This window comes from Mesoplodon densirostris, chromosome 18, assembly GCF_025265405.1.
Source record: "Mesoplodon densirostris isolate mMesDen1 chromosome 18, mMesDen1 primary haplotype, whole genome shotgun sequence".
Taxonomy (NCBI): domain Eukaryota; kingdom Metazoa; phylum Chordata; class Mammalia; order Artiodactyla; family Ziphiidae; genus Mesoplodon; species Mesoplodon densirostris.
The window spans coordinates 51,482,838-51,500,319 of record NC_082678.1 but is presented as its reverse complement, the minus strand read 5'-3'; positions in this window follow the sequence as shown (position 1 = coordinate 51,500,319).

Below are 17,482 nucleotides of genomic sequence, written 5' to 3'. Positions count from 1 at the left end.
GGTTCGTGCCCTGGTCCGGGAGGATCCTGAGCGGCTGGGCCCGTGAGCCATGGCCGCTGAGCCTGCGTGTCTGGAGCCTGTGCTCCATAACGGGAGAGGCCGCAACAGTGAGAGGCCCGTGTACCGCAAAAAAAAAAAAAAAAAAAAAAAAAAGGGAGCTTAATAACAGTTATCTTAACAAAATTTATTTGGAAGGGAAAAGGTGCATGTTATAAGGACTGGACAGTATCATCGATATAAAAAAAGAATTCTCAGTAGATTACTCCTCACTCTCCAAAAAGTTTTGCCTTGAAACGTAGCAACTACAGCAAATTTTGCAGAAAAAAAAAATCTGAACAAGATGCCCTGTTCCAATGGCCAAACCTCATGTTGGCGTTTCTTAGATTTTCTACCAATTTATCTCTGTAGGCAGAAAAGTCCCCCAGTTTTCTGAGCCTTCCCAAACAGGAAGAAGCAAAACCCTCTCAAAACAGCAGCTTCCCCAGAAATGAAGACAACTCACCTTGCAGCTGGCTGTGCGGCCTCTGCAGGGTACTGACAAGCAAACTTGGGGGGACCTTCACTTTGAGAACTTCGGAACCGTCTATAACCGCCCAGCTCCCTCACCAAGGGTGGCTGAGAGGTTTTAAACCAGCAATGCTGAATTCCCTGGGGCCAGAGAGCCTCAGTCTTCAACTCGCTGCAAAGTTATGATTATACCGCAGCTAAGAAGTATTTATACCCAACCCATGGCATCCAGGGAGCCGTTTTTGCATAGAAGTCTCTTTTTTTTTTTGTTTCCAAAGGGAGTGTCCCCAGCTGGGTGTACAGTTAGCTAATGTATGACTGGGAATCCTGGCCTATGAGCGACTTGATCCTGCTGTTACATCACTCCGTGTGGTGCATCCTCAGTAAATGAACCTCTTCCTGGTCCAGGGTCCAAGGCAGCGGCTCACCAGCAGGGTGGTGGGTCCAATAAAGGAGTCATCGTGGAGCCAGGTTTTATTTAGCTAAACGATGTTGCCTCACTTTCAGACTCTGGGGGATTTTTTTTTTTTCCCTCAGCAGGGAGTGCTCTGGTTAATTTCTGTCCAGACTCTCAATTTTCCAGTTCATGGCAGAAGTCCATGAAGCTGAGAAATATTGACAATATGGAACACACTGGAAAATGCCCAGGTTACAGAAGGCCAGTGATGCTGGGTCCTGTAGTGTTCCCAACAGGTCCCTGAATCATTTAGCTTGAGGTTTGTGGAAGGGAAGGAAAGCCCTTGGCACAGAGAGACCTCTCAGATGTTGGTGTCACTAACGTCTCACACTTCAGCTCTGAGTAAACTAGGGGAGCATGGCAGGTAGAGTTATTTCCTACAGGGGAAAAAAATCCTTTCTTATAACAGAAATTGCATTTTAATTTCTTTATCCTTTCTTATAATTCCATTTATGATAGTGCCTCGAATACAGTATTCCTATATGGGATGAATTGTTCCATTATAAAAGTAAAATAACAACTATGTTAGGTAAGAGTCAAAAATGGAGGGGAAAAAGCCCACCCTTGATCTCACCATCCTAACACATCGCTGTCACAATCCATTCATTTCCTTCCCTCATTTTCCAAATTAAATGCAGAATTATAATCAATTGAATTTGCCTGAGATAGAAAAAACGGAATAGAGACATGAAGAGGAGCTCAAAGATCTCTGTTGAGTGAATGAATGAACGAAAAATAGGAGTAGACTGCGACGAGATGCAATATATCAAAGCCATTCTTCATTTAGGCTTTAGCCAGTTCAGCTCAGGGAAACTAATACTGCTTGAGGAGAGATGCAGAGTCCCTGGGTTCAGGAAGTACAAAGCTTAGAGAAAAGAATGGATAATTATTGTATCGAGTGGTACATGCAGTGTTGGAGGGGTGGCATCCTGAAGAAGCTGAAACTGCATTGCTCAGGGAAGGTTCACAAGGGAGAGGACACCAAGGCAGGGTTTTGAGGGATGACTAGGAGTTTGCCTCACTCTAACCCTATTCCCTGTAACTGCTTCCACATATTCTGACTATACCTGCAGCAAGTACATGTATTAACTCCTCCACCAATCCTGTGAGATGGGTACCACTACTTGGCATTCATGGACTCCTCTAGGATCCCATCTGCTTGGCCTCAGAACACCTGGTTGGTTTTGCTTCAGAAAATGCAGTTATTCAGTTATTTAATCAATCAGACATATGACAGTTGGGCTTCCGATGCATGGGCAGTGGAATCCCAGGACGTGTCTTGCCCTTCATTTGAGGATGGTGCCCTGGCTCACTCTCTTAGATGTTCCCACCCTGATGAAGAGGACTGCTCCCAAATGCAGTCCCCGGAGAGTGTCCCTATGTACTCATTATCTTGTCGTCAGCTTACCTCTGCAAGGGGCCTCCCTTTACATGACCCCCTGAAGTATGTCATGCTTATAACCAGCCAGCTGCCTGTGTGTCCACTGTCTACTTTGATTCCTCCCTCTCTGGACAGGTATGGAAACCAAGGCATCTGGAGTCTCAGGTGAACCTGTGGCAGAGCCAGGCAGGAACCCAGATCTCCTGTCTCCCTACTAAATCACAAGGCCTTGGGAGTAAGGGACCATGCTGTCCCCATCACCCAATATCTGCAACACCTACTGACCGGCACAGAGTGGGCACTGGAGAAGCATAAGCTGAATGAATCATGAATGAATCATGAGTGGTGCCAGTCAAGGGCCCCCAGAGTAGCTGGCCCAGAGTTGGGGCTCCGTAACCATTTGTTTCCTTTTCCGGTTCCTTTGCATTCTGCTCAGGTTACTAGCCTGAGCTTCAAGGCTGCCATCTCACCTCTAATCCAGCATCTACCAAGCACGATGTTCTTGGCTCATGGCAGGGTTTGGGTCAGCAGTGACTGTCCAACCTGAGTAAAAGGCTTTGACGATGTGGCTGCAATTTAGCCTGAGAGGTCCTGGGTTCTAGTGACAGCTCTGATACTGAGCTGCTGTGTGACCTCAGAAAAGTCACCTCTCATCTCTGGGCCTGACTTTTCACATAATGGACACCAAGGAGGGAGAGCGGGGTGGGGGGCAGTGGTGGTGGGATGAATTGGGAGATTGGGATTGACATATATATACTAATATGTATAAAATAGATAACTAATAAGAACCTGCTGTATAAAAATAAAATAAAATTTAAAAAATTAAAAAAAAAAAAAGAAACAGTGGCCAAGATAAAGTGAGTAAATGCGATACAAGAACATGCTTTGAGCTATGGGGCAAAAAGGCAGCCACACAAGAATTTTGGTCCCTGCTATGGGTCAGAGAGGAACAATTTTTACTTTTTGACAAAGAGCAAGCAGGTGACATGACCTGACTTCCAAAGCTCCCTTCTTCACACGGGTCAGCACTCTACTACAAACATTTGCTTTTAAACTCCCAATTCTCTTTCTCTCTGTAGCGTTACACTCATTTATTTATTTTCTTATTAGGATAAAACGGATATAACATAAAATTCACCATTTTAACTATTTGAAAGTGTACACTTCAGTGGTTTTTATTATATTCACAATGTTGTGTGTAACCATCACCACTATCCCAATACTCTCTTAATTAGCAAATAGCAAAGAGGGGAGTAAACATAGCAGTAAGGATGGTGACACCCAGAGAGGTTAAGAGATTCCCCACAGTCACACAGCAGGCAGTCTCTGATCTGGCACCAACAGTGATACTCACCCCAGAGCTCTAGTCTGCAGGATCTAGGGCTGGTCCCCATCCTGGAGGTTGTCAGGGATTTCCATCTCTGCTTGGCCTGTGCTTTCTGGGTCTGCCTCACCTTTGGCCCAGCTTACCCAACAGGCCACATTCCTGGGCCTCTGTTGATGATGGATGTAGCAGGTGAATACTGCAGAGGAGAAATCAAAGAGCACCTTGAAGGGCAGTCAGAGGACACGTGGGTCCCCAGGAGGGTGCAGATGTTGGTTCCAAGGCTGCTGTGGAGAAATATCCTCCCCCCTACCTTTCCAGCGCATCATGGGCACCACGCCGATAGCAACCAGCCTTGGAATTTCTCAGCCTCATCATCCTGGGACTGATTTTCCATCAAATAAAGTTGATCTGTCTCTACACCAGGTTGTAGACATGGTTCAGTCCAGTTGGCCAGTGGGAATTAGCAACTTTGAAGCTCTTTCTACGGAAACAATGATCAGAGAGAATGCTTACTAAGCCAGGCGCTTGTATATATCCACTGTGTAATCCACACAACAGGCTGGGAGGTGAATATTATCACTAGCCCCATTTTATAGGTGGGAACTTGAGGTTCAGCGCGAAGTTCAATGGCTTGTCCAAGATCACATAGTCAGGTGGTGTTCAGGCTAAAACCCTGGAGTCCCCCTTTCTACCCCCTCCATCCTGCCACCCCCTGTGAGGGACAGAGCCAGGACACAGCCCTGGGGGAGCAAGGGTCCTGCACCATATCCCACTGCCTTTCTTGAAATATTTTCTTCCCCACCCTCCTGTAATAATAATTCTCCGTGATAAGAATAATTGCACGTACCGTGGGTGAAGCACTTGCTCATAACTACAGCTGGCCCGAGCTTTTCCAGTCCTCACCTCAGCCCATCCTCCAGCAGCCCTCTGCGACGGTGCTATTCTTTTTTTTTTTTTAATCTTTATTGGAGTATAATTGCTTTACAACGGTGTGTTAGTTTCTGCTTTATAATGCCAATTTCACGAGTAAGGAAACCAGACACAGAAAGGTTGAGAAACCAGCTCCTTGTCACTCAGTTCGTAAGGGGCAGGGCTGAGGCTTGGCCAGGGGTCAGCACTGGGTTCCAGATGACCCCCCACCTTGTGTGCCCCTGTGCGCGTGCCCGTTTTGCTGCAGGCGAGCACACCCCGGGAGCAAGGCAAAAAAGTAGCAGGAAGGAGATGGGAAACAGGCCAAGGTAAGAGCTGAGGGTCACCTGGGGTTGAATGTCCTTCCCCCCACCCCCGCCAGCCTCTGGTGCCAGCTCTGTGCAGTACAAGGCTGGCACAGAGCCCCCAGGAAGGAGGAGTCCCTGCCATGTGCCTCTGCTTCACAGAAGTCCCCCTAGAATCCTCTCACCAGCTCTCTGAGGGAGTTACTGTAATCTGTAATTTGCACCCAGAACTGTCAGACCCTAAAAGTGGGTTCTCCCTATGCCATGTGTTTATGGGGTGCCTGTTAGGCAGGATTCAGCATGCTGGTGGCAAAGGGGTGATCCTCAAGACACAGCCCTTTCCTCCTCACTCCCAGAATAAGGGAAGGAGGGCCACCCTACAGCATACCCTAAATTCCGTAAGGACAGGAGGGCTCTGTCACATTTATTGCTGTACTACCTTGATACACAGTAGGTGCTCAAACATCGATTGCATGGAGGATTTGTGCACGGCACTGCACCCAACCTCGACAGACCTGCAATGAAAGTGCCATTTTTCCCATTTTGCAGCAGGGGTACTGAGGCTCAGAGAGGCGGCCCACTGGCTCAGGGACCCATGGATCAAAACTGGACAGCCAGAAATGCAGACTTGCCTCTCCCAGCTCCGAGGCCAGGGAGCTCTCCCCTGAGGCGCTTTGTGCTGACTCCAGTACTCTGCAAAGTGCTTGGCTGTGCTGCTTAGATGCCGAGGGCACCAGGCCTTCAGGGATAGGGGCTCAAGGAGGCTAAAATTCTTCAGGCGAGGGGGTCACTTGAAGGACAGAAGGACTAGGTGGGGCGAAGGGAAAGAGGAGGGCATCTCAGGCCAGGGGAAAAGCCTAAACCTCCATTGATGCTACATGTCCGTTCTCCACAGTGGAGATGCCCTATGTCTCTGGATCCAGGGAACTCCCTTTCTCGTTCAGGAAGCTCCGTCTCAGCAACCTTGGCACCTGGCGTGTGCTGCCGGCCCTCAGGGTGGCCTGGAGGATTTAGGAGCAGCCCCCCAGCTTCAGCTGGGCCGGGCAGCCTCGGGCAAGCACTGCAACGGTTGATTTGCAAGGCATGCGACAATCAGGCTTATCTTCACCCCCTGTACACGTGGGTCTGTGGGGTCACAATGGGGCTGTGGGCTGTGTCCCAGTCCCAGCTCAGCCAGATGACCTTGGCCAGATCCCTTAGCCCCACCCCCAACCTCAGTTCCTTTAGCTGCAAAAAGAGACCAGTAAGAGCTTCTCTGTAGGATTTTCCTGAGGATAAAATGAGATCGTGTCTTCAAAGTGCCAGGCACTCAGTGGATACTAGGAGTTCCTGTCCTGGCAGATGGGGAAACTGAGGCCAAGAGTAGCTCATTCCCAGGTCTCACAGCAATTCGTGCTGGACTGCTTCTTCTAGGCCAGCAGGCCCCTGACCTCCCTTACACCCCGCAGGCCCTTCTCCTCCTCCTCCAGGTTCCCTGGTACCACCCGCCGCCTTTGAGACAGTGACGTGGTGGCTCTCCCCCCACATATAACCTCAGCGCTCTGACACGGCTCAGTAGATGCCCTTGCTGATGATTAAAGGTCCATATATGCGTGACCTGGGGTCTCTTTTCAGTCAAATGACAGGGTTCCCAAAGTGTGGTCCATCCAGAGGGGCTTTGGGGGCGGTGCCTGGAATAACTTTTTACAATTTTAATAATTGAAGTACTTATTAATGTGGTTACTGTCTGTGGCCATTTACTGATGTTCCACTTGTGGGAAATGATAAAAATTGGTTTTAGAATTACATTTATTTAAGTTAAAAAAGAGTCAACTTAAGGGGAAAATAAGCAAATAATAATGTAGGTGGTATGCAGGTGTGACAAAAATTATGAAAGTAGGATGCAAATAACTACACCGAGTGTACACTAGAGACATGCGAGTTTGGCTCTTTCTCTACACTTGTGCCTGTGTGTGACCTGTGATGTCACTTGCCCTATCTAGGGGCTTCATGCCCCTCACCTGTCACAGGAAGGCGTTGGGAAGAGGATTTCTAAGGATCCTCCAGTTCTGATACCCTACGTCTCACACAGGACCCCTGTCCCTTAGCCCCATGTCATTTGTTGACTAGCCACTGGAGGGCATGAGTCACACAACTTCCAGCAGCTCAGTAGCTGAGGTCCCCTGGGTTTGTCCCACCTTGAATGACTTGGAGGTGACAGAGCAGAGGGACTTTTGCTGGAAATGTCCCAGTTGTCACCTGAGGTGGACAGACCTACGGTGGGCCAGGATATAGACGGCTTTGATGGCTGAGTCCCTGGAACATGATTCACGCTGGCTGGCGCAGGCCTGGCACTTCACGGGCGGGGCGGGCACAGTGGGTGAGGACCTGACCAGCTCTCTGGGGCAGGCCAGCCAGGAATTTTCTTTAAGGGCCCAATTTCTTGTCGGTGCTTCCCAGAACACGCTCCCCTTTCTGCCCTTCCACACTACTTCCTGGGTTGAGGATTAATACTTGGCGTGGCATCGGGGCAAGTCCTGAGGTGTGGTACTTCAAAGGTCAAGGATTCTGGTGCAACTGTTGTCTTTGGACTGTGCAGGAGACATCAGTAGGGGAGTGAGGAAGGGCAGGAAGCCATGACGTGTGCGCTACTAAGCCAGTTACCACAATAGGCAACTGGAATTCAACCCCACAGAGAAACCTAGGAAACAGTGTAGAACCCAGACCTCACCTGAGGGGCGGGGCTGCTGGCTGTTTGCCCAGCAGTTCAAGAGTATCACTGTTTGAGGCTGCTCCTGGGAGCAGGGTAGTGAGTTAACTCCCCAAGGCCTACTGTGGGCAGGGTATCCTTCCTTCGCTCTGGAAAAGCCCTCAGGCCCAGAGATGCAGATGCTGGCAGCTGGTGTTCCCAGGGTGCACTGCAACGTAGGATGGGGATAGAGCACCGGCTACACTGCAACAAGTGGGTTAGGGTTAGGCCAGATGGAGGAGGAAGAGAAGTGTCTGGTCACTTTCTCCCCCACTTCCGCCTCTGAGGATGTTGGATGCTGATCCAAAGAGAAGTTCTAAGTGCCTTCCCACCAGCTAAGCACACCTTCTTGGATCCTTCCCTAAATAGCTGTGCATCTTTGGTTGGGCCATGTGAGCCCTTTGGGCCTCTGTTTTCTCAATTAAGGTTCTCTGGAGCCTTTTCAGCTCTGATATCTGGGCTTTCTGAGTCTCTCCAGCTCATGCATGTCTCGTCTCTGGTGCTCTTGGGAGAGTCGCCTTGTTGACCAGAGTGCCCGCCAAAAAAGCAGAATGCAGCAATAACCAGCACGTGTGACTCCAGGCTCTGGCCACAGAGATGTTCGGGGCATCATGGTGTATAAGACTCGGAAACAACCTAAATGATCATCGTTCGAGAAAGGCATGCTGGTCCAGCTTTAGGCTCCAAGGTTATGGTGGACCGTTACACAGTCAAAGAAATGAAGTATTTTAAGAATTTTTTTGAAAGACAAGGAATAACGTTTATGTATCAGTAAAAACATCAGATTATAGCGCAGAATAATCCCCATTATGTAAAGTCATAAAAAACTGTGAGAAAGAATATTAAAATATTAAGAGTGGTGGAAATTAGGGTGAGAGTTGCTTTCTTGTTGACCCTTCTTTGTATTTTCCTTGTGGGAATTACAGGCGCGGCAGGGGCACAGGCAGTGTGTTTGCTGTGTATGTAAATCAGCCCTGGAGGAGTGCCCTCAGAGGAGGTTGATGCTTTATGTCTTCTTGCCTGGGGAACGTTCCTCCCACGCTACTGTAGGAGGGAAACTTGGCCTTGGGCATCTAACACCTCTGCCTCTCCTGCCTCATCCTGGTCCCAACCTCAAGGTTCTCCCCTTCTCTGGGAGCTCCCCAGCAAGCCACACCTTTTGCACACATTGTTCTCTCTGCTTGGAATATCCTTCCCGCAGCTCCCCGTCCCCACCCCTGTAGTCCTTCTCAGACGCTGCTCCACTTCCTGATACTGTCATCTCTAAAAGGTTCCCCTGACCCTTTATCCCCAGGCTTCCCTGGGTTCCCCTCCAGCACAACACTGATCCTACTCTTTTCATTGTGGGCTCACTCTTCTCTTTTACTAGATGCAAGCTCCCCAAGGCCAAGGCCACACCTCACACATCTCTGTAGCACCAGCACTGTCTGGCAAATAGTAGTTGCTCAATAAAATTTTTAATTGAGATAAAATTCACATACCATAAAATCCACCCTTGAAAAGTGGACAATTCAGTGGGTTTTATATTCACAAGGCTGTGCAACCATCACCAGAATCTAATTCCAGAACATTTTCATTCCTCCCAAAAGAAACCCCACACCCATTAGCAGTCACTCCCCATTTCCTCCTCCCCCTAGCCCTAGGAAACTGCTAATCTGCCCTTTGTCCCTATGGACTTGCCTATTCTATATATTTTATATAAATATTTTATATAAATGGAATCATGAAACATGTGGCCTTTGTGTCTGGCTTCTTTCACTTAGCATGTTTTCAAGGTTTTTTCATGTGGTAGCATGTATTAGTACTTCATTCCTTTTTTTGACCGAATAGTATTCTATTGTATGGACAGAGCACATTTTGCTTATCCATTCATCAGTTGATGGGCATTTGACTTGCCTTCACCATTTGGATATTATGAATAATGCTGCTATGAACATCTGAGTACAGGTTTTATATGGAAAGATATTTTCAATTCTTATAAAGAGGAGTGAATTGCTGGGTCATAGGATAACTTTATGTTTAACTTTTGGAGGAACTGCCCTAATGTTTTCCAAAGTGGCTGTTCCATTTTACATTCCACCCAGCAATGCATGAGGGTTCCGATTGCTCTACATCCTTGTCAACCCTTGCTATTGCCTGTCTTTTTCATTATATAGTGCTTCTTAATGGGTATGCAGTAGTCAATGGACTTTTTTTTGTTTTTAACATTCTTTATTAGAGTATAATTGCTTTACAATATTGTGTTAGTTTCTGCTGTATAACAAAGTGAATCAGCTATATGTATACATATATCCCCATATCCCCTCCCTTTTGCATCTCCCTCCCACCCTCCCTATCCCACCCCTCTAGGTGGTCACAAAGCAACAAGCTGATCTCCCTGTGCTATGCGGATGCTTCCCACTAGCTATCTGTTTTACACTTGGTAGTGTATATATGTCAATGCTACTCTCTCACTTCATCCCAGCATACCCTTCCCCCTCCCCATGTCCTCAACTCCATTCTCTACCTCTGTGTCTTTATTCCTGTCCTGCCCCTAGGTTCTTCAGAACCACTTTTTTTCTTTTAGATTCCATATATATGTGTTAGCATATGGTATTTGTTTTTCTCTTTCTGATTTACTTCACTCTGTATGACAGACTCTAGGTCCATCCACCTCACTACAAATAACTCAATTTTGTTTCTTTTTATGGCTGAGCTATATTCCATTGTATATATGTGCCACATCTTCTTTATCCATTCATCCGATGGTGGACGCTTAGGTGGCTTCCATGTCCTGGCTATTGTAAATAGAGCTGCAATGAACATTGTGGTATAAGACTCTTTTTGAATTATGGTTTTCTCAGGGTATATGCCCAATAGTGGGATTGCTGGGTCATATGGTAGTTCTATTTTTAGTTTTCTAAGGAACCTCCATACTGTTTTCCATAGTGGCTGTATCAATTTACATTCCCACCAACAGTGAAAGAGGGTACCCTTTTCTCCACACCCTCTCCAGCATTTATTGTTTGTAGATTTTTTGATGATGGCCGTTCTGACTGGTGTGAGGTGATACCTCATTGTAGTTTTGATTTGCATTTCTCTAATGATTAGTGATGCTGAGCATCCTTTCATGTGTTTGTTGGCAATCTGTATATGTTCTTTGGAGAAATGTCTATTTAGGTCTTCTGACCATTTTTGGATTGGGTTTTTTTGTTTTTTGATATTGAGCTGCATGAGCTGCTTGTATATTTTGGAGATTAATCCTTTGTCAGTTGCTTCATTTGCAAATATTTTCTCCCATTCTGAGGGTTGTCTTTTCGTCTTGTTTATGGTTTCCTTTGCTGTGCAAAAGCTTCTAAGTTTCATTAGGTCTCATTTCTTTATTTTTGTTTTTATTTCCATTTCTCTAGGAGGTGGGTCAGAAAGGATCTCGCTGTGATTTATGTCATAGATTGCTCTGCCTATGTTTTCCTCTAAGAGTTTTATAGTGTCTGGCCTTACATTTAGGTCTTTAATCCATTTTGAGTTTATTTTTGTATATGGTGTTAGGGTGTGTTTTATTTCATTATTTTACATGTAGCTGTCCAGTTTTCCCAGCACCATGTATTGAAGAGGCTGTCTTTTCTCCATTGTATATTCTAGCCTCCTTTATCAAAGATAAGGTGACCATGTGCGTGGGTTTATCTCTGGGCTTTCTATCCTGTTCCATTGATCTATATTTCTATTTTTTGTGCCAGTACCATACTGTCTTGATTACTGTAGCTTTGTAGTATAGTCTGAAGTCAGGGAGCCTGATTCCTCCAGCTCTGTTTTTCTTTCTCAAGATTGCTTTGGCTATTTGGGGTCTTTTGTGTTTCCATACAAATTGTGAAATTTTTAGTTCTAGTTCTAGTTCTGTGAAAAATGCCACTAGTAGTTTGATAGGGATTGCATTGAATCTATAGATTGTTTTGGGTAGTATAGTCATTTTCACAGTGTTGATTCTTCCAATCCAAGAACATGGTATATCTCTCCATCTGTTTGTATCATCTTTAATTTCTTTCATCAGTGTCTTATAGTTTTCTGCATAGAAAAAGGTCTTTTGTCTCCTTAGGTAGGTTTATTCCTAGGTATTTTATTCTTTTTGTTGCAATGGTAAATGCGAGTGTTTCCTTAATTTCTCTTTCAGATTTTTCATCATTAGTATAGGAATGCAAGAGATTTCTGTGCATTAATTTTGTATTCTGCTACTTTACAAAATTCATTGATTAGCTCTAGTAGTTTTCTGGTAGCATCTTTAGGATTCCCTAGGTATAGTATCATGTCATCTGCAAACAGTGACAGTTTTACTTCTTCTTTTCTGATTTGGATTCCTTTTACCTCTTTTTCTTCTCTGATTGCTGTGGCTAAAACTTCCAAAACTACGTTGAATCATAGCAGTGAGAGTGGGCAACATTGTCTTGTTCCTGATCTTAAAGGAAATGGTTTCAGTTTTTCACCATTGAGGACAATGTTGGTTGTGGGTTTGCCATATATGGCCTTTATTATGTTGAAGTAGGTTCCCTCTATGCCTACTTTCTGAAGAGTTTTTATCATAAATCGGTGTTGAATTTTGTCAAAAGATTTTTCTGCATCTATTGAGATTATCATATGGCTTTTATCCTTCAATTTGTTAATATGGTGTATCACATTGTTAATTTGCATATATTGAAGAATCCTTGCATTCCTGGGATAAACCCCACTTGATCATGGTGATCCTTTTAATGTGCTGTTGGATTCTGTTTGCTAGTATTTTGTTGAGGATTTTTGCTTCTATGTTTATCAGTGATATAGGCCTGTAGTTTTCTTTTCTTGTAACATCTTTGTCTGGTTTTGGTATCAGGATGATGGTGGCCTCGAAGAATGAGTTTGGGAGTGTTTCTCCCTCTGCTATATTTTGGAAGAGTTTGAGAAGGATAGGTGTTAGCTCTTCTCTAAATGTTTAATAGAATTCACCTGTGAAGCCATCTGGTCCTGGGCTTTTGTTTGTTGGAAGATTTTTTTTTTTTTGCAGTACGCAGGCCTCTCACTGCTATGGCCTCTCCCACTGCACAGCACAGGCTCCGGACACGCAGGCTCAGTGGCCATGGCTCACGGGCCCAGCCACTCCGCGGCATATGGGATCCTCCTGGACCGGGGCACGAACCTGTGTCCCCTACATCAGAAGGCAGACTCTCAACCACTGTGCCACCAGGGAAGCCCTGTTGGAAGATTTTTAATCACAGTTTCAATTTCAATGCTTGTGATTGGTCTGTTTATATTTTCTCCTTCTTCCTGGTTCAGTCTCAGAAGGTTGTGCTTCTCTAAGAATCGGTCCATTTTTTCCAAGTTGTCCATTTTATTGGCATATAGTTGCTTGTAGTAATCTCTCATGATCCTTTGTATTTCTGCAGTGTCAGTTGTTACTTCTCCTTTTTCATTTCTAATTCTGTTGATTTGAGTCTCCTCCCATTTTTTCTTGATGAGTCTGGCTAATGGTTTATCAGTTTTGCTTATCTTCTCAAAGAACCAGCTTTTAGTTTTATTGATCTTTGCTACCGTTTCCTTCATTTCTTTTTCATTTATTTCTGATCTGATCTTTATGATTTCTTTCCTTCTGCTAACTTTGGGGGTTTTTTGTTCTTCTCTCTCTAATTGTTTTAGGTGTAAGGTTAGTTTGTTTATTTGAGATGTTTCTTGTTTCTTGAGGTAGGACTGTACTGCTATAAACTTCCCTCTTAGAACTGCTTTTGCTGCATCTCATAGGTTTTGGGTCATTGTGTTTTCATTGTCATTTGTTTCTAGGTATTTTCTGATTTCCTCTTTGATTTCTTCAGTGATCTCTTGGTTATTTAGTAGCGTATTGTTTAGCATCCATGTGTTTGTATTTTTACAGTTTTTTTCCTGTAATTGATATCTAGTCTCATAGCATTGTGGTCGGAAAAGATACTTGATATGATTTCAATTTTCCTAAATTTACTAAGGCTTGATTTGTGACCCAAGATATGGTCTATCCTGGAGAATGTTCCATGAGCACTTGAGAAGAAAGTGTATTCTGTTGTTTTTGGATGGAATGTCCTATAAATGTCAATTAAGTCCATCTTGTTTAATGTATCATTTAAAGCTTGTGTTTCCTTATTTATTTTCATTTTGGATGATCTGTCCATTGGTGAAAGTGGGGTGTTAAAGTTCTCTACTATTATTGTGTTACTGTCGATTTCCCCTTTTATGGCTGTTAGCATTTGCCTTATGTATTGAGGTGCTCCTATGTTGGGTGCATAAATATTTACAATTGTTATATCTTCTTCTTGGTTTGGTCCCTTGATCATTATGTAGTGTCCTTCTTTGTCTCTTGTAATAGTCTTTATTTTAAAGTCTATTTTGTCTGATATGAGAATTGCTACTCCAGGTTTCTTTTGATTTCCATTTGCATAGAATATCTTTTTCCATCCCCTCACTTTCAGTCTGTATGTGTCCCTAGATCTGAAGTGGGTCTCTTGTAGACAGCATATATATGGGTCCTGTTTTTGTATCCATTCAGCCAGTCTATGCCTTTTGGTTGGAGCATTTAATCCAGTTACATTTAAGGTAATTATCGATATGTATGTTCCCATTAACATTTTCTTAATTGTTTTGGGTTTGTTATTGTAGGTCTTTTCCTTCTCTTGTGTTTTCTGCCTAGAGAAGTTCATTTAGCATTTGTTGTAAAGCTGGTTTGGTGGTGCTGAATTCTCTTAGCTTTTGATTCTCTGTAAAGGTTTTAATTTCTCTGTCAAACCTGAATGAGCTCCTTGCTAGGTACAGTAATCTTGGTTGTAGGTTTTTCCCTTTCATCACTTTAAATATGTCCTGCCATTCCCTTCTGGCTTGCAGAGTTTCTGCTGAAAGATCAGCTGTTAAGGACTTCCCTGGTGGCACAGTGGTTAGGAATCTGCCTGCCATTGCAAGGGACATGGGTTTGAGCCCTGGTCTGGGAGGATCCCACGTGCTGCAGAGCAACTAAGCCTGTGTGCCACAACTACCGAGCCTGTACTCTAGAGTCTGTGAGCCACAACCACTGAGCCTATGTGCCACAACTACTGAAACCTGCATGCCTGGAGCCTGTGCTCCACAACAAGAGAAGCCACTGCAATGAGAAGCCCGCACACCACAACAAAGAGTAGTTCCCACTTGTCGCAGCTAGAGAAAGCCCATGTGCAGCAACGAAGACCCAATGCAGCCAAAAATAAATAAATAAGTTAATTAATTTTAAAAAAATCCTTAAGAAAAGAAAAGATCTGCTGTTAATCTTATGGGGATTCCCTTGTATGTTATTTGTTGCTTTTCCCTTGCTGCTTTTAATATGTTTTCTTTGTATTTAATTTTTGATAGTTTGATTAAGATGTGTCTTGGTGTGTTTCTCCTTGGATTTATCCTGTATGGGACTGTCTGCGCTTCCTGGACTTGATTGACTAGTTCCTTTCCCATGTTAGGGAAGTTTTCAACTATAATCTCTTCAAATATTTTCTCAGACCCTTTCTTTTTCTCAGACCCCTATAATTCGAATGTTGGTGCGTTTAATGTTGTCCCAGAGGTCTCTGAGACTGTCCTCAATCTTTTTCATTCTTTTTTCTTTATTCTGCTCTGCGGTAGTTATTTCCACTATCTTCCAGGTCACTTATCCGTTCTTCTGCCTCAATTATTCTGCTACTGATTTCTTCTAGGAATTTTAAATTTCATTTATTGTGTTGTTCATCATTGTTTGTCTGCTCTTTAGTTCTTCTAGGTCCTTGTTAAACGTTTCTTGTATTTTCTCCATTCTATTTCCAAGATTTTGGATCATCTTTACTATCATTACTCTGAATTCTTTTTCAGGTAGACTGCCTATTTCCTCTTCATTTGTTTGGTCTGGTGGGTTTTTACATTGCTCCTTCATCTGCATATTTCTCTGTCTTCTCATTTTGTTTAACTTACTGTGTTTGGGGTCTCTTTTTCACAGGCTGCAGGTTCATAGTTCCCGTTGCTTTTTGTGTCTGCCCCCAGTGGGTGAGGTTGGTTCAGTGGGTTGTGTAGGCTTCCTGGTGGAGGGGACTGGCACCTGTGTTCTGGTGGGTGGGGCTGGATCTTGTCTTTCTTGTGGGCAGGGCTGCATCCCATGGTGTGTTTTGGTGTGTCTGTGAACTTAGTATGATTTTAGTCAGCCTCTCTGCTAATGGGTGAGGTTGTGTTCCTGTCTTGCTAGTTGTTTGGCATGGGGTGTCCAGCACTGGAGTTTGCTGGCCGTTGGGTGGAGCTGGGTCTTAGCATTGAAATGGAGATCTCTGGGAGAGGTCTCACCAATTGATATTACATGGGGCCAGGAGGTCTCTGGTGGTCTAATGTCCTGAACTCAGCTCTCCCACCTCAGAGGCTCAGGCCTGACACCAGGCTGGAGCACCAAGACCCTGTCAGCCACATGGCTCAGAAGAAAAGGGAGAAAGAAAGAAAGAAAAATAAATTTTAAAATAGTAAATTTAAGAATTATTGAAATAAAAAATAAAAAATAATTTTTAAAAAAGAAGAGAGCAACCAAACCAATAAACAAATCCACCAATGATAACAAGCACTGAAAACTATGTGAAGATAAACATAAAAATCAGAAACAAATCAGTCACAGGCAGCAAACCCCAAGTCTACAGTTGCTCTCAAAGTCTACCACCTCAATTTTGGGATGATTCCTTGTCTATTCAGGTATTCCACAGATGCAGGGTACATCAAGGTGATTGTAGAGATTTAATCCACTGCTCTTGAGGCTGCTGGGAGAGATTTCCCTTCTCTCTTTTGTTCGCACAGCTCCCGGGGTTCAGCTTTGGATTTGGCCCCGCCTCTGCATGTAGGTCGCCCTCAGGCTTCTGTTCTCACCCAGACAGGACAGGGTTAAAGCAGTGGCTGATTAGGGCCCCCTGGCTCACTCAGGCCAGGCGGAGGGAGGGGTAATGCAGGGCGAGCCTGTGGCAGGAGAGGTTGGTGTGACATTGCAACAGTCTGAGGCGCACTGTGTGTTCCCCCCGAGGAAGTTGTCCCTGAATCACAGGACCCTGGCAGTGGTGGGCTGCACAGGCTCCCGGGGTGTGTGGATAGTGACCCGTGCTTGCACACGGGATTCTTGGTGGCTGCAGCAGCAATGTTAGCATTTCGTGCCTGTCTCTGTTGTCCGCGCTGATAGCCACGGCTCGCGCCTGTCTCTGGAGCTCGTTTAGGCGGTGCTCTGCCTTCTGTGGGCAGACAGGGAAGGGATCCCCTCTCCTCATGCACCCCGAAACAATGGTCTCTTGCCTCTAGGGCAGGTCCAGACTTTTTCCCGGACTCCCTCCCAGCTAGCCATGGTGCACTAGCCCCTTCAGGCTGTGTTCACACAGCCAACCCCAGTCCTCTCCCTGGGATCCAACCTCTGAAGCCCGAGCCTCAGCTCCCAGCCCCCACCCACCCTGGAGGGTGAGCAGACAAGCCTCTCGGGCTGGTGAGTGCCGGCACCGGTCCTCTGTGTGGGAATCTCTCCACTTTGCCCTCTACACCCCTGTTGCTGCGCTCTCCTCCGCGGCTCCGAAGCATTCCCCCCTCCCACCCCCTGTCTCTGCCAGTAAAGGTGCTTCCTAGTGTGTGGAAACCTTTCCTCCTTCACGGCTCCCTCCCAGAGGTGCAGGGCCCATACCTATTCTTTTGTCTCTGTTTTTTCTTTTTTCTTTTGCCCTACCCAGGTATGTGGGGATTTCCTTGCCTTTTGGGAAGTCTGAGGTCTTCTGCCAGTGTTCAGTAGGTGTTCTGTAGGAGTTGTTCCATGTGTAGATGTATTTTTGACGTATTTGTGGGGAGGGAGGTGATCTCCACGTCTTACTCCTCCACCATCTTGAAGGTTTCCCAGTCAATGGACTTT